The following is a 25,529-nucleotide window of genomic DNA, read 5'->3' on the forward strand; positions in this document are numbered from 1 at the left end:
AGCATCGCTCTTTTTGCTCAGTATCGTTTTGGCTATTCATGGATTTTTGTGCTTCCAAATGAATTTTAGGGTTGATTTTTCAATCTCTGTGATGAATGATGGAATTTTGATGGAGATTGTATTGAACATGTAGATTCTTTTGGTAGTATAGACATTTTCACAAAACTGATTCTGCCAATCTATGAGCATGAGAGATCCTTACATCTTCTGTAGTCTTCTTCCATTTCCTTCTTCAATGGTTTGCAGTTTTCATTGTAGAGGTCTTTCACTTCCTTTATTAGGTTTATTCCTGGGTATTTTATTTTTATTTTTTGAGGTTACTACAAACAGAATTGTTTTTCCTGTATTCTTTCTCAGCCTGGCTAAAAACATATAAAGAAATGCTCAATATCACTGACCATAAAGGAAGTACAAATCAAAAGGAGTAAGATTCCACCTTACTCCTTTTAGAATGGCTACCATCACCAACATAAACAACAAAAAATGTTGACAAGGTTGTGGGGAAAAAGGAACCCTCATACACTGCTGGTAGGAATGTAAATTAGTACAATCATTATGGAAAACAGTATGGAGGTTTCTCAAAAACTAAAAATAGAACTGCCATATGATTCAACAATACCATTTGCGGGGATGTACCCATAGGAATGTAAACCAAGACACAATAGAGACACTTGAACACTGATGTTTATTGCAGCACTCTTCACAATAGCCAAGCTATGGAAACACCCAGATGCCCTACAACTGATGAATGGATTAAGAAAATGTGATACACACACACACACACACACACACACTGGAGTTTTATTCAGTCACAAGGAAGAATGAAACCATGTGGTTTGAAGGCAAACAAATGCAATCAGAGAACCTCATGTTAAGTGAAGTAAGCGAAGCTCAGAAAGTGAAAGGCCACATGTTTTCTCTCATATGTAGAGAAACACACAATACAAATATAAGCAATATTATGAAAAACATGTTACACTAAAGGGAGATCACTAATGGGAGAGGGAGGGAGAAAGAAGGAAGTTAAGAAGGTGAATTCCATACAAGAATGAAGATAGAATTTTTAAAACTGTTGCAATCACCATAAGAAAGGGACTAAGGTAGAAAGGAGAAAAAACAGCATGAACCAATTTGAGTTATAATACATATATAGATGGAAATGTCACAAGGAAACTCCCTATATGGCTATCTTAAACAAACAAAAATTCTTTTTTTCTCAAAAACAGAGAATAAGAAGGTAAACCTTGTCCTGTCTGGGGGTTTGTACCGGTGGTTGGGGGAAGATATAAGGAAAGCGTGAAGGAGGATGAATATAGCGGAAATTTTATGTACTCATGTATGTAAATGGAAAAATGGAACATGTTGAAACTATTCCAGGAATGAGGGGAGAGGAGATAAAGGAGAATGGTGGAGAAAGTGAATCCAACTATAATATTTTGTAAGAACTTTTGTAAGTATCACAATGTAACCCCAGTACTACAATAATAAAAAATGCCATCAATGAGGAAACTTCTATATATTATTTGTGCAACTAGAAAAAGCAATCCATATTTTAAAAAGAAACAATAAATTTAGAATTTATAGAATTGGCCTTTTCATATATAGTTACTGCTTTGCTGAGGTAATTTTATTGCTGTATATAAGTAATAAATTTGCTTTTAATTCATGATCTACTGTAGCATGATTTATACTATTACATAGTTGACTTAAGGATCAATTTTTTTATAGTTTCAATTAATTTTTGTTGAACAACCACTACATCCCAGGCACTCAACTCAAGTAGATAATGGAATTTAAAAAGTTAATGTAATCAATTCAGTCTCCTAGTAAAGGGTAATTCTGCCAAGGACACTACACTCCAAGGAAGCAGGAGTCCTGGTGCTCTTGATCTCCATCCAAGAGGGACACACCAAACAGTGGAGAGCAAATTAAGAGTTGGGGAGGAGGTAGAGCTCTGAAAGAGGAATGGAAGGAAGGGTAGACAGAGCCAGGTGGGAGTGCAGGGTGGTCGGGAGCAAGATGATGATGCCTCTGTCAAGTGGCCCAGTGGCTGCTGCCTCTTGCATTTCCAGCGTTCATTAGAATTGAGATACGGCCCTATCCATACAATGGACATGAACAGACTGGTGAAATTCACCACAGCCATTTCAAAAAGTACATAATAGAAGGAAGTCCTGGTATCATTTTGATGTCAAATGACATTGTCTGTTCCTCCAACTGAATATCACTGACAGGATAAAGAAAAGAATTCTATTTAGCCCACAGTTCTGGACGTCCTAGAGCACTGCATCAGCATCTGGAAGGGTCTTCCTGATGGCTCATGATGTGACAGGGGTACCACAGGGTAAGAAAGAGCTAGTGTGCCTGTGAAAGGTGGCTTCTAAAACAAAGCATTCGTGAGCCAATGCATTAATACACGCATGGATTGATCCACTCACAAGAGCTGAGCCCTCATAACTCAAACCTCTCCTTAAGGTCCTGCCTCTAAGTGCCACTAGCATACAACTTTGGGAGTCAGGTTTCCAGCATGTGAATTCTATGGGACAAACATTCAAACCACAGCATGTTTTATAAGGCTGTTTTTCAATTGAGAGTATAAATGCTTAACAAAAAAATCAAAACATCTGACCCAGAGAAAGTCTCTTAGGTTAGACGCTGACTTTTCTCATCTCACTGGATTTTACACAACTTTTGTTAGTACCTTGTGATGAGGCCACTCCCATCTGACCAGCAATGAGATGGGGGCAGCTATTGCCTGAAGCATAAGTGGCACCCCCAGCTTACAGCTACTTCAGGCCGTGCTGTGTGAGAAAACACACACGTATGACTTTCTTCCAGGAGTCCACAGCTGCAAGAAAACATTCATTTGCTTTGCTGGCTTTATTTTTTCTTGATGTTAATTAAAGTTAGTTATCAGCTCCTTAAATTTTTTTCCCTTCCCAAGATAAATGTCCAAGAGTTGAAGTGTCACATGAGAATAAATACTGTGCTCCACACAGCAGGAGACAAAGGTAAAAATGCCCTGCTAGTTGACCAATTCAGACAGCCCTGTGTTAGTTAAGCCCCTGAAGTAGCCATTACCTTGGTTAAAATGGAATTTCAAATCAAAGCAGTATTTTGACTTTGTAAAACACTGTTTCCTGACGTTTATTGCTAAAATGTTGATTTGATCAAGAATAAAGCAGTCCTTAATTATACCTGTATTTTGCATGCTCACTTTAGGGAATATCAACCTACATTACCAGTTTTCAAAATGGAATAAAACACAACTTCAGAGTTGTGGAGGTTCGTGAAGTGAAATACAACTTCCATCTTCAGTATTAAGTTTAGCCTTAATATTTAAGTTCTATAAACCAAGACAATAACAATGTCATAACTGAATACAATAATCAGTAACAAAGCACATAATTTCTTTGACCTATTTTAAATGGATTACAAGTACCAGTTCAACTAAAATTAACTATGGGGTTTGCTTTGTTGATATAGATCTAAAGTTTCTTTCTTTGAAAACTAGATGGGACCTTTACCATTCCCTCTTTGGTGAAGTCATTTAATAATAAAATATTTCTTAAATACTTTTAGCATCAACCAAGCCATTTCACTTGATAATCCATTTGTTTTCTAAAATGGAAAAATGATTTGTAAAGTAGAAACTCATTTATTTGAGCACAAACACATTTCTCACCAAACGACATGCAGGTTCCCAAGTCAAGGTATTTCCTTTGAAACTCCCCAACTGCTGATTTTCAATCAATCATTCTATTAAAATAAATTTGTCAATTGAAATGAAAACAACCACCTATGCCTTTATAGAGTGTTCCTTTTTTTTTGGTTTGGATTCTAATGAACATATAACATCCACCCTAGAAAAAGGTTTTTAAATAAAAATACAAAAGGAAAGTAGAATCTCACACACTCAGAAGGCACAAAATGACTCTTGAAACACTGAGGTTTAAAAATGTTCCCCAAATTTCACTTTCACTAACTTACTCAGCAAAGAAAAGAGACGTGCGGCATGTCAAGAGTCTGGCGTCCCAACGCAGACTTCACCCAGAGACTGGACGCATATGGACGCCATTCGTAACCAGTGGAGAGAAGGCGCGGTCAGCCTAACCTTTGGTGTCTGCCTATCCATCTGTTTTCACATTAGTTGCAAATTATAGAATCCTCCAGACCCAAATGACCATAAATCAGTACTATGAGCATGTACACTTTTCCCATCTGTCATAAAACAATGAATTAAATTCATGCCTGTCAAAATAGGCTGCAGCAAAATGGCCTTCTCCTCCAGCCGAAGGAATACAAAGCTTCACCTCATCGCTGTAATTTATGGCCTCCGTGGGGCTTCGAGGTGATTAGGCCTTGGCCCACCAACACGCAGAAAAACAGTAGGAACTCCAATAACTCCAAATGGAAATCTTGGGTCAAATTTATCAAACAAATCAGAGAGAAATCTATTTCTGTTTGGAAAAGGAGGAGATATATTGCATGTTTAGTGTCGGTGCACAGCTTTGGAACTTTTGGCTATTCAGTATTTGTGAGTTTTGGAATTTCTTGCTTAAATAGTATCACCAAAGGACATGTAATGTATCAGACATGAGCCATTTTTAGCCAAATAAAATATACAACTGCAAGCAAAGAGGTTTTTCAATGTTAACAGCAACATATTTGTGCAAATGATGTAACTCAGAATTTTTTAGGTAGACCTAAAAAAAGCATAGCTTTAGTACTGGAAAAATACACTTGTAGAGAATAAAATATGTGAGCAATAGGTACCTAGAAAGGTAATAAAAGGAGGGGGGTAGCCAAAGCGATAAGGTGTATGGACTTTATTCCATGCTAACGGGTTTATATCAATTCCACCACACAGTTAATGCATCTTTAAAATTTTCCTTCCATAAAACTGCCTGATGTCAAATATAGCTCTGCATCTGAAAGCAAAGAGACAGAGGGAAAAAAAAAAACCAGAACAGACAAGAACACTGATGTTGGCCATACAAAAAATTATTGGTCACGGTGAAATGTGCTGAAAAATAAAAGGAGATAATTTGACTGGAGGGGTCTGCACATTCATCTGGAGGTTTTGGCCCTTGTCCCTCATTGTAAAGCCACAATATGCTCTGACTGGTCTATGTCACGGAAGCCCGCGGGCATTCATTCAATGAGAAAGTCGTATTTCACCGAACACCCCTGCTGTATTAGAAACGGACGGCGGGTAGGAGCAGGAGAACTGAAATGATTTGGCAACACTGCCTGTCATAGATCTGGTTAATATCCAGCTGTGAATTATGGCATCCTTCAGAGAAATTCCCTAGGTGATCAACATCACTTCCAGGGGACTAGAACCCGCATCCAACAACAGCTCTCTGTAGTCTACGAAATAATGTTCCTGCTGTGAAATGAAGTTCAGACTTCACCACTTATACCAGGGCTATCTCCACTGTGGGTTACTCCACAGTATGACCGTGGGGGCCCTGTGTGTCCTCAACACCCAGCACTTTGCGGTTGAAATGCCTTTGCTTCTTTTCACTGCCTCTGTGTACTGGGGAACTATGGAAGAATATTGCATTTCATGCTGGGGACAAGGCAGAGAAGGAGGATACAGTTGGGAAGCTCTTTGCTAGTGCTGTGATTTACTTAAAAAGATAAACAACGTTAAAATGCCCATATGATATAGCTGTTACTGAGACAAAGCACATGCTTGGCAGAGCTGTGAGAGATGGTAGGGTTGCAATAAAATAAATGCCTTCCATTTTTCAGTTTTTTTCTTTTCTATGTTCTTCTTTTCTTCCCTTCTTTGTCTTTTCCTCTGCTTTCTCATTTTTTAAAATCTCTTAAACTTTTCTTCTTTCTTCCCTTTTTTTGTCTTTTGCCTATCTATGGGTGCCGACTGTTCATTCATGAGGGCAAGAGTTCAGCTGTATAAGCGAAGTAGTTCTTGCCCATTTGTACATTCAGAAGATAGAGACTTTGGAAGATTGTGACATTAAGTAACACGTTAGACACTGAATTATTAATTATGGTCTTGATCATTGCTGAGAATAACATCTTCCAGTTGCAGGAAGAACCCAGAGCCAACAAATGAATGGGGTACAATCACATATTGGTTTTGTGGGCCACTGAGTCCAAAAGTCTCACCCCACACCAAACCAAACAATCAAGGTTGCTTGCTTCTAAGACACATCATAGAAGTTATCATTATAACCACTGGTTTATTACTTCAGACCCAATAAGCTGACTCACTGTTTGCTTTATTACAGTCTTATATTATTTTTTTCTAAATGGGAAAACTGTAGTAGCTCCTATTACATGAAACTGACCACCAATAACTACAGACTTATTTTATTTAAGAGAGAATTTATTAAATAAGAACATATGTTTGAAAGAGAAGAGAATGTGCCACTGAGTTTCTGCCCTCCTCCTACTGACTTCCAAACCAAAGGTTATAGAAGCCACTTGCACTTGATTAAATATGGCCCCCTTGCCATCTGAGTCTATCGCCAACAGCACTCGTCAAAATCAAGTGGTGAAATGAAAACTTCTAAAGGAAAAGTTGCACATGGAATTGTTTCATGAGAGTTATGGCGGGGAGCTCACTCAATGGAGAAAAATCATTTCATTCCGTGAAACTCCGGAATACTGTTTTTTTCCAGTTCTAACATTGCACACACATTCACACACTCACACACAAAAACACACCCCTGTTGAAAATTAGATCACAGTCACCATACAGTAATATATCAATGGCTTTAAGAATTTGAGGGAAATAAATCTATGAAGGCAAAATTTATATTTGATTCACAATAAGCCTACTGTCCTTTTAAATCTCTACTTTGTGTGTGTTGAGAAAACATTTTTTATGAAATTGCGTTTAAAAAAATTTCCATTTTACACACTTTTTGTTTTCCATTTGCTTGACTCTGACATGACAATTGAAACTCTGGATGAATTGCAGGTAGATTCTTGAAACCTTGACAGGGAGGAGGAAAACGGTATTTATTATTTCATTCTTCATGGTGATTACTGAACATATTTGAATAGAGGTTCCACAGGACTGTGGAGTTCTTGCACCTCACCTCTGCCAAAGGCATGACCTTGAGAGGGAACTGTAGCTTGTGGTCAGCAGATTCATCTCAGATGGCCTTCTTTACCCCACAACCTGAAGGTAGATGGAAGAACAGCCAACAGGAGAGCTGCACAAAGACCTTTCCAGAGCCAAAAACTGTATTGATGTTTAGGCTCCAAGGTGACTTGGACATATCTGCAATCACAGGCTAATGAGACCACGGGATCTTAGTGAGCCATTATTAGAATTATTTATTTTCCTCTTTTTGTATCTGTAATGTTTTAAATGTGAGTTTTGGCTATTAAATTGTGGCAAGTTAGAGAAAACATTACACAGAGTCGTGGAACAAGAAAAACTGCAGGAAAGCCGTATAAATCCAGGCTGATGTGGAGAGAAACAAGATCTGAGCTCCTGGCCACCCGCTGGGAAGGACAGATTGAGAGGCTGACATGGGCATGTGACTTAGGCGGGGACAGGAGGGCAGAGCCAGGTCGAGACCCAGGAAGGTTGCAAAAGGGAAAAGTGTCCTCCACTCAGTTAGAGCTGAAATATAAACAAACAAAATAAAATAAAACCAAATTACCCCAAGGTTTGTGTGTGCCCTTATACGCTGTGTAAGATTATAACCATGTGACTTTAATGTGACTCATTTCCACTTTAAGACAGTTCTAAATATTCTGATAAACTTCTGAAAATGACTGTGGCAACTACATTATTCTCCCCTGATCCCAATTCCTCAAGGGACTGAGCTGGTTCAGATGTTTATTCCTGAAATCAACTGAGTTATAATAATGAAAATGTGTAGCTTTTATCAATGGCTTTTTATAGGTGAACTTGAAACACTGGACATTTCTACAGTCACATAAAAAGAAAAATAAACACTAACCTTTCCCAGACATTCACAAAGAACTCCCATTTCATTTTCATAGCAACTGTGGAAGAGGAATTCTTGTGAAACCTATTTTGCAAATGATGAGACATGCTCACATCGGCAAGTTCCTACACACATATCCTAAACACATGCTGTCCTTTATAGGGTGCTGCAAAATAGGAAGTGAAACTTCTGGAAAATATCCTTTCTGTTCCATTGATGGGGTTTGTCAATCTGCTGTAAAGCTCACTTATTTCTCTCACTCTGTTGCCACTCCTCTATTGGGTTTTCTTATAATTTTCATGCCAAAAGTGTCTACCACTGCTTGGTGCTTGTATAAGCCTGTCACTTGTGACCTAATACCCTGTCATTACAAAGCACACTGTCCATCCAGCAGGGATGTGCAATGGGAACAGTCATTTCTGTCCCTTCAGCTCAAGGTTTCTGGAAGTCGAATGCAAGCCCAAGGCAGCCTGGTTGGAACACCTGGTCCTGCAGTCTGGGGGGCAGGGGGCTTACTTTCCGTAGTCCCACAGGCCTCATGGTGTCCTCGCTGGAGCCAAGCCTGTGTTCACTTACCTGCCATCCTGTTGAGCCCAACATAGCAAGACTCAAGGGCAGCTGTTGGGTGCCAAGAGTGGCAAGGCCTGCAGAACCTCCTATGTGGGAGTTGCAGCCCCCAGATGCTATCTTTCAGTGCATTAGAAACCATGCCCTTTTCATCCAGACTCACTCCAGGATGCTTGCTCTACCTAAACGTGTGCATACTGCAAAAGAAGTCTTCATCTTGTTTCAAAATCCTTGTTTGACACTTGAAAGTCCTAGAATGGTTTGGAAACATGTGCTCATTACCATTATCACCCTGCTGCTTTTGTCCATGAAAGAAAAGCCAGAGAGTTTTTGAGACTTTAATGTCATAAGTATTGTGCATTTTCAAGTTGATGTACAATGACTATTTTTAGTTATCTGTTTGAGTGAATAAACTCTTATTTACAGCAACTATAAACAGTAGAATTATTGTGGAGCTAACCAAGTTAAAGGGCCAGAGTGCTCACTTTCAGGAGCCCAGTGAGTGCTGGTAGGGTGACTGGGAATTATAGAATGTTCCAGATGTATAAACGAAAGTTCCTCTATGAGAAGCTCTGACAATAACCTAAAAATTCTGTAATAGAGAGGGGCCTACATCTCCAAGGTTTAGGTAGTTTGCCTTTTTTTCACACTCTAAATAAATAATCACTTTTATACCCAGCTTTATATTTGCAATTTTCTATTCTGTTTCTTAAAGTCTTCCCTCCCTCTCAAATTGCATAGGATTTAGACCCATGAGGAATTCCTTGAAGCCATAGCAAACATAAAACCTGACAGAGCTGTAAGTACAGGGGCAGGTTCAAGTTTCTCATTAAAGGGTCTGGATTAAGAAGAATTCCATGTGAAAGACTTACACAAATCCTATAATTAGCATTTTTTTCTAAAAGGATCATATTTTACTTTTTATCCCAATGATACAATATAAAGAACAAAAATCTCACCAAATGCTGTATAAAATTGCCTAAACTGATTGGTGGCTGCCCTGTACAAGTGTTTACCTATGTGAAAAAGCAGATTTGCTCTCTGTGCTCCACACTGCCCATGGGATGTCATTGCACTGGTCTTAGGACCAGTGGCCCTAAGACCCCCCTGTGCCTTGTGCAATCCCTGGGCCTGAAGGCAAAGCCCCTAACAGGGGACAAGTAGCAGCTTCCCAAGCTGGGCATCCTGGTGCCCATCAATCACATGTGCTGAACAACGTGACCACTGGTGAAATTGCTAATAGTTAACTTGAATGGTTGATGTGCTGGTCAAAGCTGTCCACACTATCACACCCAAAGCAAAGCGTGGGTGTGTTTGTGTAAGTGCCAATCAATTTTCCTGAGAAGGGTTACTTTCCTGGGACAAACCTCTCCCCCTAGTTACTAAGTCCTGAAGTTAACCATTATGGTGATCATTCATGAATGATTAACGTTGGTTAATCACCAACGTGAGAATGTTCATGTCTTAACATTGTTAAAGCATTAAGTTAATCTTCGTCTACACAAACTGTTCAGGCTAATAGAGCTAAACCAAGCAGCTGGCAGACTGGGATAGCTTGTTTTGTTTTCTTTGAGATTGTTATTTCTTTGTTTTGTTTGCATGACCTTGACTTTCTTTTTTGACAAGTACTGTTCAATTATGTTACAGAATGCCCTGCACTCTGGATTTATCTGCAGTTTTCTCATGGGTAGAGGTAGTTCATGCATTTTGTGCAGGAATATCACAGAGTCTATTGATGAACCTCCCAGGACATAACATCAGAGGCTCAGATGATCCATTTGTCATATTATTGTTTTAAATAATCACTGTGGTCATTTGGTTACATAGTGTCCACCAGGCAAAATTAGAATAAAGGCCATAGATTAGATCATTGTACTGCATTAATATATGCTTCCTTATTTTATATTGTTTCACAGTTAATTAAAAGAACAACCTTATCTTAGTCTGTTGTCAGCTGCTATAACAAGTTACCTAAGGCTGGGTCCTTTATAAAGAAAAGAAGTTTCTCTAGATCATGATTCCAGGCTGGATGGTTCAAACAGCATAACACTGCCTCATGAAGTTCCCTATGACTACATCACAACATGGTGGAGAAGTGAAAAGGGACTCAGATTTATGTAGAGGAGGCCGAGAACACTGGGTGGCCTCCCCTCATAACAACCTGCTCTTGTGAAAATTAACATGGTCCTGAGATAACCACACTAATCCCTTTCAAAGATGGTGCTCTGTGATCTAATCACTTGCACAAGGCCCTGCCTCCTTAAGATCTAATAGTTCAACATCACTGCCCTGAGACCAGCACATAAATTTGGGGTGTGGGGTACCTCATCCATATCTGAGCCATCATAGTCCTTATTTTTAGGAAATAAACACAGAAGAGAGTTTAATGAAGAAAATAAGTTAAAATACTGGCATTTAGAAGAATGGGGAGGAAGACACATGGACCTTTCTGCCATTTTTGACTTTTCTTTAGTCTGGGGTAATTTCAACACAACAAGTTGAAAAAGAATGCAGAAGCACTTGGGACTATGCCAGATTGGATGGGCTGTCCCATCTCTCTTTATTTGTTTTATCTAGCATTGTTTTCTATCAAAGTTGTGCCTCTGACCCAGTTTTTAATGGGGCATCCATCAGTCTAGAAGGATTTTTACAACCCCTCAAAAATTGAGGGTTGAAAAATTATAATTGCCTTCTTAGTCTGTTTCTGAACATCTGGCTTTGAATCAATTTTCAGCTGTGCAGAGATTTAATAAAATATGTCTCAAAGCCAAGTACAGGATATGCAGTGGAACAGACCTAGCTTAAACAGCCTAAGATGGATGCAATTAACTTCTCAATTCCCCCTTCACCATCATCGTCCCATCTTTCCAAATGTGAAAGGAAACCTATAAGTAAGTTAGGATAATGTCCCAAAACATCCTGGTGGGGGGTCAGAAGCAGCAGTATTCCCTGAAGTAGCTGACTTGGTGTTCTGTTTAATGTACTAAGAATGTCAAAGTCTTGTTCAAATGCTTGTTGTTTTTAACATTTTGCCCAGTTGAATTGGCTGAGGAAACATTTTCTGAGAATCCCAAAGATCATAGTTTATTGGTTTTTTTCTGTATGTGCATGTGTGTGTGTGTGTGTGTGTGTGTGTGTGTGTGTGTGTGCATGTGTTGCTTTTTTTTTTAATCGCAGTTTGTAATCTTTAGGTTTTTTTAATATCTCATACTTGGATAAATTAGAAAGTCAGGCAATAAATGCCTTTCATGAATAGAACGTTTGGATAATCCTGTGTTGACTACATTTTTTTTTGGTGGTACTGGGGTTTGAACTCAGGGTCTCATGCTTGTGAGGCAGATGCTCTACCTCTTGAGCCCCTCCATCAGCCCTTTTTTGTGTTGGGTAGTTTTGAAATAAAGTCTCACATCATATTTGCCCAAGCTGACTTTGAACCATGATCTTTCTGATCTCTGCCTCCTGAGAAGCTAGGTTTACAGGTGTGAGTCACCTGCACCCAGCTTGTTGACTACTGTTAAAGTTCTCTAAAGGGGCACTAGATTTGGAGTTGTCCAGATTTTGGTGTGCTAACAAGCTCTGTCATTTAATAGCTTTGTGATCACGTGTAATAAAGATCACCCTTGGCATGACAGCTGTGTACAGTTGGACAGGTTGTCTACTTCAACCTCAGCACTTGGCCAAGAGTGTAAGCCCACAAATCTAGGCTGAACTCTGCTCAACTGGCTGTGTACCTAGCAAGGCTGTCCTTCCTGCCCAAAGGAAGGGGCTTCTTTTACTAATTGGTCTTCAAAGGGCAGGGGTATATTTGTGTTCCATCCTCCCAGAAGGCACCACCTTTCAGTTCACACAGGGAATGCAAATGCACTCAACAGCATCTGGAAGTCCCTTCACATTTTCTGGTTCCCAGGCCTTCAATGGTAAGGTAGACTTGAGCTCAAATACTCAAACAGGGTAATGTTTATGGCAATGGTATTTGAAATACAGAAAAATTGGAAAACAGCCTAAATGGAGCCAAGGAAAGGCGAATGGCAAATTATATTATGATGTATGAGAGGAAGAAAACCATTAAGATGTTGTGTTCAAAGAAGAGACAGGAAAAGACTCACCATGTAACTTAACAGTGATATTAATAAAAGAAGAAGAAACATGTGAACATAATTGTATGGGATAGCACAGTGCTGACAATAATTATCTCTAGGTTACGGGAATGTTTGTGATTCATATTTGATTTGTTCTGTGTTTTTTGTATTTTGCAAATATTAAAATAATGATAGGAGAAAAAGTTACAATGAAAAAATTCAAATAAAATATTCATGTTCTTTGGCTTAGGTCTTTCACTTTGAGTTGGGAAGCTACAAAGAGCTGAAAAATAGGTAACAATAACCAGAGAGAAATGATTAAGAAAATGACATTTCCTACAGAAGTGATCATTAAGTGATGTTTTTAATTTCTATTTTATTCTTAGTCTTACTGTAAACTCATGGTGCTTTTTGAGAGTGTGTGCACACTGGATGGGGATGAGAGACCTCTGTCAAGTTCTCAGTGTGAACTGATACACTGACACTCCAGTTTTACTTTCAGCCATATTTCCTGAGAATGAAACATAACCATTTGAAAATACCAGAGGAAAGACAGAACACAAATGTGAATGTGAATGTTCTCTAATATCTCAGTAACATAAATATAGAAAAATATAGAACTAGAGCCAGTATTTAGAGACAAAACTGGAGAGAAAATACCAAACAGTCGTTTTATGTAGCTCCCTAACTCACTCATTCTAGCTCTGTGGTGGTACCATAGGCAATATTAATTTTATTTTTTATAGACTTTTCTGTATTCTCAAATTGATCCTCTATTACCACATACAATGTAATTAAAAGGGGAGACATGTTTTAAAAGCAAAACATCTTCTATGGTTTGTTTGACTTAGTGACATCATTCCATGTTTCCCCAAAATGCCTCTCTGAGTGACTGTTTAAAGGCATAAACTGTGTTTCATTTTGAGGGTTTATATCATCCCTTGGAACAAAGAGGTACACCTCTGAAATGTTGTTAAAACCAGTTTAATCATCATGCTAATTTCAAGATAATTCTTCCTTATCTTTCCCCTTTACACCCTAATTCTATCAAACAGCTTATGTTTTCTATTTTGAGAGCATATTAATGAGCAGATATGTATAGAATTTTTATTTTGTGTTTTGCTTCTTTGTCTAGTTTGTAGGAGATACTTGCTGGTGCCTTGTATTTATGTTGTTGATACAGATCAACCTCAAAGAACACAAACCCCTCTTTTACCTGCAAGTACCAAGGAGGACTGTGAAGATAAGGGGTATGGAAGCAGACTATGGGCTTTAATGAGAAGATTGGTTGGGCCAATAACCAGGGAAGATGGCCCTAGAAAGAAAAGGGGTATCTTGAGGGTGGAGAGGCCAGACACAATGCCATCCCAGAACCCAGTAGAGATATATGAACCTGGGAGATGCTGCAGTGACTTCAGAAGCAAAGGTCTCTGCTGGCGGATGGGAGGGAGCTGATCAGCTCTAGAGAGTCATGGGGGCCTGAGCTAGGAGCACTGAGATGGGAGAAAAAGGTGGAAGACAGGTTCCTGCAAACTGACAGATTCTAGATTTCTTACCAGTGGGAGCTCAAGCTGTATTTAATTTGATATTTTTTACAAATAAAGAAATATGGCATTTTTATACCCTGAATGTCAAAGAAAAATTTATGCTTCTCTTAATAAATAAAAAGGCATTTAATAAAACAAAATGATTTCTAAGTCATAATTAATAACCATATTTCAAATAAGTCAGTCCCTGAAAATCCCGAAGAGTGGGGCTGAATTATTAAAACGAGAACCATGGTTTTCTCTGGCCAGATCTGTGTTTAGGTGCCAAGCATACCTATGACTTCTCCCAGGACTGGGTTGTGCCCATTGGAGAGATCCTATGTAATGCCCTACTCTTCCTACCAACTCTACAGGACACACTGGAATTTTCAAGGGTTTCCTTCCGAACACTCCAATAAAACTTCAGAGAGTGACCATGACTTTCTCAAACACACCCCTAACTCCTTGTCCTTTGAGGGTTCAGCTCTCAAATGTGCATGTCCACTCTTGTCCTTGCTAGTGACCTCCAGACTCCACAGAAATTAAGAATTCTATATGCAAAACTCAGGGGCAGGGGAAGGAGAGATAAACATGTTTTAACTTTGGGGATTTTAGAAAACTAACATGGTATACATAGAGAGCTCTGGGAATCACGCTGCAATAATAAAGAAAGAGTAATAGAGGAGGAGAATTTGACCAAAGTACATTATATACATGTATGGAAATTTCACAATGAAATCCTTTTGTATAATTAATATGTATTAATAAAAAAAGAGAGAGAAAAATAATTCTGTGGTGAATCTATGCAGGTTCCCAGAGTCCCAAGTTGGCTCCGGTCAGATTTTGCTGACAATAGTTATGACAAAAGTTATCATTTCTTAGAGACTTAAGGGTTCTTGAATTGTGGCTAAGAAACCATGGACTTGTGTCTATTCTGCCTGATTGAAACCTCAGCCTGAATGTCCAAATGATGTCTCAAAATTCACATATCAAAAATAATTCTCCTGAAATCATCCTTAAAGTCCCTCTCCCATCTCACTCCCTGTTCTCTTCACGCATCGGGTTACCAAGGCCAAATCCCTTCCTTCTCTCATCCCTTCTGTAGACTTCACCAGCCAAACCATGTACTGCCCTCCCTTCCAGGCCACCCCCTGTTCCATGCCACCAGCAATATTGCTCAACCTCTGTTACTTCACACCCACCTCAAATCTATATCTTGGATTGCAGATGAAAGAATGTTTAAAAATCATCAACTACCTCATGTCACTATCCAGTCCTCAGTCCTTCCCATTGTTCCACAAGTCACATCCAAAGTTCCAGACATGGTTCCCTAGGCCCAGCATCATCTCATGCCACCTACTTGCCCAGTCATAGCTCTCCTTCACACACTGCACCCAGCCACATTGGACTCCCTTCTCTTGCTCACACCCACCATACTCTATCTCACCTTGAAATAGTACTTGCTCTTTCCTCAGGGCATCCTACCCTTCCCGGCTCCTCATCTCCTTAGAAAATAGTTTCTGCTGGGTATTGAGGGGGTGGGGGGGAGAGGGAGAGGACGGAGTGGGTGGTAAGGGAGGGGGTGGGGGCAGGGGGGAGAAATGAACCAAGCCTTGTATGCACATATGAATAATAAAAGAAAAAAATGAAAAGTAAAAAAAAAAAAAAAGCCTCTCCTATCGATTCTAATGTAGACCCCATCCTCCACCTCCACTTCTCTCTTTGACATGACCCAGGCAATGGTCTCATGGTGTAATCACTATTGATTTCTGCCTGTGTCTGCCATTGGTCTCCACTGACTGTCAGTTCTGTGAGGGACTTGGTCACCACTGCACACTCAGCAGGGCCTGGTTTATAATAGATGTGCAATAAAAACTCATTAAAAGAATTAATGAATGACTGATTCATGGAATGATGTAGAAATTAAGAGTTAGTTCATATTATGCATATTATACAGTGCCTAGCATAGGACAAACCCTGTTTAACTGGAAGCTAATGTTATCTGTATTATGCAATTATTTTTTGGTATCATTATTGCTAGGAGGTTTGTGGTATGTATAGTGAGGTCTAATAAGTAGCAGTGGGGTGAGATCTCTGATCTATGGTCACTCCTTTAATATTCCAAACAGAGCTGACCCAGAAGGTACTGGTCTTGCCTCCTGCCTCCTTCTGAAGCATAACTTCCATCAAAGATCATGATCTATGGGTCTCAGCCTTCCCTCAAGGACTCTAGGGACATTTAAGTGGGTAATTAAACCTTGAGAGGTTGGTCTTGGCCATTTCATTCAGCTCAAAAAATATTATATTCATTGATATTTACCATACGGACCTAAGAAAAGGAATTCATTGCTTAACGACTAAACTTCACATATGTTACAGATTAAAGTCAATATATTGCATGACATATTTAGATAACACATTTCCCAATTCTTCTACTACTTGAGCCCACATTTCTTTTTTGAAATCAGATTAGCTATCATCTATGTTAACTATTTATCATTTAAAAAAAATCCTTCTAGTAGAAAAGGCCAAAAATGTCTAGTGTCCCTGAAATCAAAAATGTTCCTTTGTTTTATTTAAGGTAAAAGAGAATGATTACAGATTTTTAAAGATTTATCTGAAAGAAAATTAAATGGATCAACTGTGCTTATGTAAATAAGAAATGGACCCTTTGCATGGGCTTAAGTAAAGAAAAGACAGTACTAGAAAAGAATGTTATTACATATGATATTTTAAATCACATATCAAAAGTACTTTCCTCTAATTTAAAAGATATAGTCATTTTTAAAATGAACAGAACATGAAAGATATGTTTCTCATGCCATTCGATGAAATGTTTGACAGAACATAAAACCCCTGAGATGATGTGGATTTGATGTTCTTGGAAGCTATTCACCATGATTTCTGTCTTTGTGGTTGCTTTAGGATAAAGTAAATTATGAGCATTCACTTAATGTGAAAAGTCATATCTGACCATCTGGCTCTATTTCAGTATGATCTTCAAAATTTCTTCTTAGAATTAAAAAAGAAAAAAAAACCACAAGTAGATTTATTAATGCACTTGGGATTTAAGGGGGTGGAGCTGTGTTTATATCAGAAATATCTGAGTAGCATACTTTAGTCACAATTATATAGTAAAAGTAACAGTAAATACTTCAAATGAATTTAATGATCACCTTAAAGTTTCTCAAAGTCTGCCCTTCACCTTGATAAATGAATCCCACTGATTCAGAATTTATGATAACAATTATGACTTGACTGGTCTAGATTGTCTTATGTTTTTATTTAAAAATGGTTTCAATAAACAAATGGGTAAAAAAGGTTTTAAGTAATTTTTGAACATTTATAATACATTTTGATGTTGTATCCATCATCATCCCATCATTATGTCTAGAACAACAAGGTCATCATTTTTAGAGGAGAGAAGCGAGTTTTTGTGAGGTTAACTAATCTGCCTCAGATCACACAACTAGAAAGAGAAGTTTTACTCCAGAGGTTTTATTTCCATCTAGACTTGAAAAAATGTGTTAGCAATTAACTTGTGTTATTATGTGCAAACTTTAGAAATTAAACTATATTTTAATATCCATAATAAGAACTATTCATTGGTACATGATAACATCCCAAACAATTCACCCAAATAAGTGAGGAGTCATATGATCAAATATATTAACTGTTAGTTTGTGTGTGTATTTTCTTAATTTGAATGCTTTTATAAGTGTTATATCATATGTACCTGTCTTTCCTTTTTTAACTTATTTTAGCAGATACTATGACTTTCTGGGTCCTAACAAGCCTACAAAGACACAGACCAACTGCTTCATAAAATAAAAATTTGGATAACTTCAGGCTAGGGATATAGCTCAGTGGTAGAGCACTTACCTACCAGGTACTAGGTCCTGGTTCTGCAAACAGCACTAGAAAAAAAACGGGTCAGTTCAGAGTCCTATACACTTCAGCAATTTTTCTCTTTGATTTAATGATCAGCCCAACAACCCATGTTTATATGTTCCCTTGAATTCCCAGGAGTGGCTGTTGGTTGTCACTATGTAAAATAATGGCTGCTGCTATATTGTATTGAAACTGGATTTTTTGAGCACTAAGTTACAGTTAGTTAGGAATAAGAAGCTCTGGAATGCTGTTGCATAGTAGGGTAGCAATAGATAACAACAATGCACTGGTCATTTCTAAAAGCTAGAAGGAAGGATTTTGAAAATTTTCACAATAAAAAATGATGAATGTTCAAGGAAGTAAACAGTTCATCCTGCTTTAAACGTTCCACAATGTGTGCACTTGCTGACACTTCACATAGTGCCCCATTAATATGCTCAATTTTTATGCTTTTGTGTATCATTAAAAATTTTAAGTTAAATTTAAAAAGAAAATAGAACTGAACTTTTTAAAAACATGAGAATTATGTTTTTCCTTAGAAAAGGAGACTTTATAATTGAGCATAAGAACTATCGAATACTCCTCCTTCAGTGGTCAGTGTGATGACTGTTAGATTTCAGAGACCTCAGACTCTGTCACTGAGTTCTACAGATAACAAAAAAATGTTCACAGATGATGCTTGATTAGGGTCTAAAAGTAGCAATATCCTGATTAATAAATCCTTCTATGGTGAAACTCCTTTATTATGAGACTTCTGGTTAAAATATTTTCATATGAAATTCAGTTGGAGCTCAGGTTATCTGGCTAAACAGTATTGTTATTTGGTAGTTCTCTGTGTAACCGAGGACTGCATGAAAGACAATACTTTCCAAACAGTAAATATTGGGCAACCTAGTAGGTTTAAAGTCAAGAGCGTTAGTATGAATCAAATAAAATCTATTTTCTGTCTCCTGAATGCAATAATGAATGCTCCAACCAAATTTCTGGATTGTTCTTTGGTTTCCCTGGCCCTTCAGCTGGCAGCCCTGTGATAGAAGGATAAGAACAAAGCCAGCGGTGAAGGAAGTATTATTTACCTTACTCAGTTTGTGTCAATCAGTCTTCTGGAAGCAAATGTCACAGTAGATTTATGAGTATAATGATTTATTGGATTAATAGCTGTGAATGATAAAGAAGTTGGGGCGGATAGGAGTAGGTAGGAATGGCCTTCATTATGCCAGTCTCACAGCCTTGGAAGGAAGGAAAAGAAGGAAGGAGGAGTAGGTAAGAATAGCCTCAAGCTGCCAGGTTGACCTGAAAAAATAAAAGAAAACTCCAGTGTTGGGCAAAAATGGCCAGGCCTCAGAATCTCTGTCATATTCCATCACTAGCCAGGGGATGCCCAGAAAGTGTGAGACCTCAGTATGAACATGGAGGCAGATTCCACAAAAGTGTTGCAACTAGGAGTTGTCTCATATTTGCATTCCTGCAGTTAATTAACAAGTTCTTTCCTAAAGGGAGATCTAAGTGCATACCTCCATGTCTGTCCAGGATAGTCAATTTTATATGCCGACTTGACTAGGCTAAGGGATGCCCAGATAGCTCATGAAACATTATTTCTGTGAGAGTAATTCCAAAACAGATTAGCAATTGAATGGACAGACCAAGACACATCTGGTCACCAAGGTGAGCAAGCATCATCAATCTATTGAGGGCTTGAATAGAACAAACAAGCAGCATAAAGGTGAACTATCTCTCTGTTTGAGCTGGGACATCCATCTTATCCTGCCCTTGGATATCAGAGCTCCTGTTTCTCTGGAACTCAATGACATCACTGGTTTTCCAGCTTTCTGGTGGCATGTCATGGGACTTCTCAGTCTCTGGAACAATGTAAACCATTCTCATAATAAATCTCCTCTTATATATCTTTACTTAGACTATTATTCTATTCCTCTAGAGAAGTTTGGTGAATACATTGCCCTGCAGTGTCTTAAGTAAAATGATGTTAATTACAGAGTTTCATAAGATCCTTGCAACATTCAAACCACTAGAATTCAGTCCTAAGTACAATTCTACTTTTAGTTACAAAGTCCTTGAAAATCAACCAAGTGGTCCTACCCACCTTCTTCACTAACAGATGCTCCTGTTTAATGGCTACAGCTGTCATGAGTTATACAGTCACTTTTCTGCTAAAAGCAGCAAATGGTCGACATCCACTAGTTTCCACAGCACCTTAACAATTAACTAGTCTTCCAGCAACTTGGTTCCACTCCTGGGCTATAGAAACATGACCTGCTAGAGCAAATCACAAATGGTCTCTAAGCATGGTCGGAGCCCAACATATCTCAAAAGTAGACAACATGGAGAAGTGACAGAGCAGGGCATTTCAGTCTTCACTCTTCTCCTGTAGACTCTGTGTGTGCTCAATTCACTGAAAGGAAGACCATTTCAAAAGGGAAGGATGATACAGCTAACATCTAAAGTCTCTAAGCCTTCACATCCGAGTCTCCATATCACAGCCAGCTTCACAGTGACTGACCTCTACAGCTTGTGCCTCTCATAGCTTAGCCAATGTCAGAAAGATAATCAAATCACCAGGGATCCAGAACATGTTCCAGCAGAAAAGCACTATTCTATCAAATGCACATCATCAAAATTCTCCCCAGTAACTTAATAAAACATGTGTAATGTGATCCCAATTGTCACATAATACCAAGAATAAATATTTTCAGAGACGGCTCCGCAATAGCAAAAGAAACAAAATGGAATTTGCATTCATTCCCTATCCTCCAAGAGGATAGAACTGAGGAAAAAGCCATAATGGGCATGCAGACCAGCTAAGACCCAATAAATGTGGAAAGCCCAAAACTCTGAAATCTATTTATAATGTGACTGGCCACATTGTTGGATTACAAATAAGATTAGGAATTGAATTGAAGAGGAGTTTCTCAGTCTTATGCCATGCTAGGTCCTCATGGTAATGACATAAGAAAGGCATAATTCAGTCACCCATCCTTGGCTCACTTCTCAAGGTAGTAAATAGCTCCTCTTTTTATTACCCATTGCTAATGATGACAATGGGCCATTCTTTTAATAGAAAGATGTCATCAGGTCTCTATCACCTAGTCAGCAATTTTATAGAAATCATGATACTAGGACCTGGGGGTAATTAGAGTCTAATCTTATATGTCTTATCTAAAGAAGAAGACTAAACATCAGGAGAACATGAGCTTCAAGTGGCTTTCTGTGTCTTTGACACATGGTAGTAGGACATGTGTTCTTTCTGTAGGGACAGGTGTTCTTTCCTCTACAGATGCTGAGAGTATTTCTTTGAGTGACAATTACAGAAGCCGCAGAGGATCACTCTCATTGTAGTCTACTGGTGAAGTCCAAGTTCAAGGGGAGGGAAATCAGGCTCCACCTGTGAATGGACAGAGGACCAAAGCCACAGGGGCCACTTCCAACCCAGCGCAGTGGATGCATGAGAAAGGATACCCTATGGGATCTCACTGTGTATGGTAGGAAACAGTCTGTCTTATGCTTACTTGGTGTTTAGGTATAAAGTTGGGAGAGTATTGAAAAAGTATTCTTTCCCTTTTTTTCTTGTGGAACTGGGGTTTGAACTAAGGGTTTTGTGCTTGCAATGCAGATGCTCTACTGCTTGAGTCATGTCTCCAGTCCACTTTGCTCTGGTTATTTTGGAGATGAAGGTTTTGTGAACTATTTGCCTGGGCTGCCCTTGAACTATTATCCTCCTAGTCTCAGTCTCCCAATTAGCTAGAATTACAGGTGTGAGCAACTTAGCACCTTGCCAAAAAAAGTGTCTCTTTTTCACAGTACTGAAATCTTATGATCCCATCCCTCACTGCCCTTACCCATCACTTATCTCACATCCTCAGGTTCTTATCTATTAAATAAGATTGATAATACATAGTCATATAATTTGTTATAAGGATAAGGGGATGTCTTATGCAAAAGAACTTCTTAAACAGTTAAGATCAAAACATGTAAGAAAATATCTCATTCTAGAGGATGCACTAAAATAACTCTATTCCTCATTTTGGAATGAGGAACCTGGGTTCAAGTCCCTACAAGGAGCATACCTGAAGCAAACCTCTGTGAGCCTCAGATGCTTCAGCTGCCTCATAAATATGAAAATGTCAACATGAAAGTAGGTGTAGAACTGGATGCAATCCTGTATGTAAGCTACCAAGCACCAGGAAGGGTAAATTACAAGTTAGTTAACTCTCTTTCTTTGCCAATCAGGGAATTTTTTTTAACACTTCAAAAAGTGTATAAAAATGAAAATCTCCAAAAATGTTGATGGCCAGGTCTTTGGCTTCACACCAGAAAGAATGATAGACAGCACACTGTCCAGGGAAGGTTGGCACAGGAGCCTGCATACAAGGCAAATGGGTGGATCATCTGGAACCTTCCATCTAGCCAACTGTGCATCCCAAGCCTACTGTTCAGGTAATAAATGACAAGACAGTTTGAAGGAGTGTTGAATTGAAAGCAATCTCTTAAGAAGCTCACATAGACTAGGGAGAGGGTGATTTTTACTTTTGGCTGTACTAACACTTTCTACAGGTAACCCTCACTTACCCCTATAGAATTCTCTGTGGATTCCTCCCTTACTCTACCTCTCCTCCCAGTCCTTCACTGAGCTTTCTGGGATCAACTCACACTATATATCGGATAATAAGTGCCCTTCCAAAGACCCATAACTTAAAGGTTTAGTCCCTAGCTTGGCACTATTAGGAGGTGGTGGACCTATAAGAGATGGGGCTTAGTAGGAGGTCTTCCAGTCATTGGATATTGGGACTCTGGAACCTCTTATTCTTCTCTCTTTTGTTCCTGGCCATGAGTAAATGGTTTTGCTCTATCACATGCTCCCCACTGTGACATGTGGCCACAGGCCCAAAAGCAATGCTTCCTTGTGACCATGGACTAAAACCTTGAAAACTGTGAGCCAAAATACTTTCCTCTTTATAAGTTAGCTACTTTAGAGATTTTGTTGTAGTAATGGAAAGCTAACTAACATACCTTCCAATAAACTACTTGCACTCAAATCCTTGTCATAGGCTCTGTTCCTGGGGTTTCCAACATCAGACAGAACTCAATTCATTGCTTTCCCAATTGTTCTACCTCATCTTTTCCCCACCATCAGAAATTTTCTATATTTTTCTAACTAATCTTAGTAAACTTAGATTCTGTCTTTCCTCTTTTTTCATTCTGGGGATCTCAGGCTTTTTAAGCACAAGCTGTAGCCCTGAGGCACATCCCCACCTCCACCATGCTCTATTTCTTGACTCATTGCCTTGAGTTATCACTTTGAGCTAACTTTGAGTCATCTCTTTCTAGAAATATCATATCTTTCCAGGTGAAAAGTCACATAATGAGAACACATCTAGACCTCTTAGATTTCCCCCATAGAGCTTCTTTCTCTAAACATTTGGAGAATGATTTTCATAGTTCTTCCCAATCTAGTAAACCATGACTAAAAGAACACTTTACATCTGTATAAGAGAGTTTTCTTTTTAAGCTTCAGTCATACAACCTAATCTTACAAAGAAGCTCCTAGATTTATAATCAACTTAGCCTTTCATACTCCATTTCTGCCTTTGCTTATTTTCCTTCTGTCCTCATGAAAATGATGTAGTAATTAAATCTGAAAAATGGGCACTTGGCTTTGCTCTACTGATGACTTCATTCTGCTATGGGTTATGTATCTAATATACTTACATTACACTCATGCACACACTCACACACATGTTATTTTTCTTCTGTAGTGAGTCTAGACTTTCTTTTTGCAATGGTCATTTCTGGAACTTCATTTTGAAAATCCATTTGTTCATTATCTTCCAAAAACACAGCCTCATAAAATGCCACAAAACCCTAAATCAACTTCTAGTTTAAAACTTACCCTTTATAATATGCTAGCTGTGGCACTGAAGGGAGACCCTGGAAGAAAATGAAGTCAGGTACCCACAGAATTCACCTGACCTTCTGCTTGCTGCCCCCTCACGGTCTTGAGAGCAGCTTATTTCTGCTCCAGTGAATCTGTATCTGATGCTGCTCTAAGTTCCCTACGCCCAAATAAGGAACAGAGGCAGTTAAAATGTGGAAAATTAAGAAAATGCAGAACACATCATTAACTCATATACTCAGGAAGCTGTGGCAAACTTTACTTCTCCTCACATAAGGCCCACTATAAATGAAATATATTTTTTAATTATTTCCAGTTTAGATATTCCCAGTGTGCAATATACAATCTCAACAGCTCACTGTAGAATAAAGGAAAATTGGGCAGTGAGAAAGTAAGAAGAAAGTTACAGTTAATGCAGAACAGTTGCAAGTCATCGTCACATTGCCCTGAGCAAAACTCCTCCCTTTATTTTGCAGAAAAAGCAATTGATTTCCCCTACACACGCCTCTGTTTTCAGATTCTGTTTACTCATGAGTTTTGACAGGTTTACCCCAAGCAGCTTTGCAAACCAGCTGCTCCCCTCCCAATCTCTGTGGTTATAATTCTTTTAAGTTGCAAGTAGAACATACAATGTCCATGGCTTTCCAGGATGTGAGGCAGGCAGCAGGAACTGTTGACATAGCTTATTTTTTACATAGCATTTTCAATTACAGAGAATGGCATCGCTAGGAACTTTCATTGGGTTTCCCTTGCCTGACATTCATCAGGCACCATAAAGCATGTCAAGTCACTTCAACTCAGCCTGTTTGCAGAAAGCTCTGCAAACTGGCCAATAATGTCTTTCCGTCATTCCTAACTCAATGAAAACCAAGCTAAAAATTTTTTAGTGCACTGAGTATGTGGCTTTGCAGTCAAACTACTGGGTAGGCTCATACTGAGAGGGGATCTGGAAATCACAACTCACTGTGCATTAAAACTTTCAAACTCCTTCAGGGGTACAGCGCATTCTCCCCCTGATCCTGAAAAGAGAAAGAAAACAAAAGCTTATCTATTCAGAATTTCTCATAACTTGTTTTTGGTTTTTTCAAGCTTAAAATTGTTCTCTAAAGTTTTCTCACAACAATTAATGTTGAAGAGTTTTAGCATATGCATTAGGCTGGGATGAGATTTAGCTGAAATGAGATTAGTATTGGTATTGTGGAAAATGGGCCCAATACTTTGAAGAAATACACACATACATGTATATTGATATACTGTTTTTATTATCTCAAATATTTCAGGTTGCAAAAACAGAGCCTTCGGCATGCAGCTCTTAATTTACTGTGAACTGCTATTCACTTTTTTTTTCCCTGCATGGCAGACTGATGTTTTCCAGAGGAAAAAAACAATTGCTTTAAAAATAATCATTATAGTATCAAAGTTATTTTCCAGGAAGATTCTTCTTATTTTTAAACCTTGCTTTTCCTGTAGCAAAACTATAATTATTAAATAATTGTATACTTGTATCCTTCTCAAATATGCATGATAATGAAAAATATTCTAGGAAATTAAATTTTCAGGGGATAGAGAAGCCATTATACCAGGGGATAGTTATGGAGATGGCTTGGGTTGGGAAAGT

The 25,529-nt window shown here is 38.6% G+C and overlaps 1 long non-coding RNA gene across 2 annotated transcripts in view; it reads right to left on the bottom strand.

The window, feature by feature from the left end:
• The window catches only part of LOC141423111 (uncharacterized), a 53,872-nt gene extending 28,940 nt beyond the window's left edge, over positions 1-24,932 (bottom strand). Inside the window, exon 1 of one of the 2 annotated variants that reach the window (XR_012447767.1) lies at positions 24,876-24,932. This is a non-coding gene — a long non-coding RNA (uncharacterized lncRNA). The remainder of the gene's footprint in view (positions 1-24,875) is intronic. The other variant, XR_012447766.1, reaches the window with a different exon arrangement.
• Between the last annotated feature and the right edge of the window lie 597 nt (positions 24,933-25,529).

The sequence above is a fragment of the Castor canadensis genome, chromosome 5 (assembly GCF_047511655.1).
Source record: "Castor canadensis chromosome 5, mCasCan1.hap1v2, whole genome shotgun sequence".
Classification (NCBI taxonomy): Eukaryota; Metazoa; Chordata; class Mammalia; order Rodentia; family Castoridae; genus Castor; species Castor canadensis.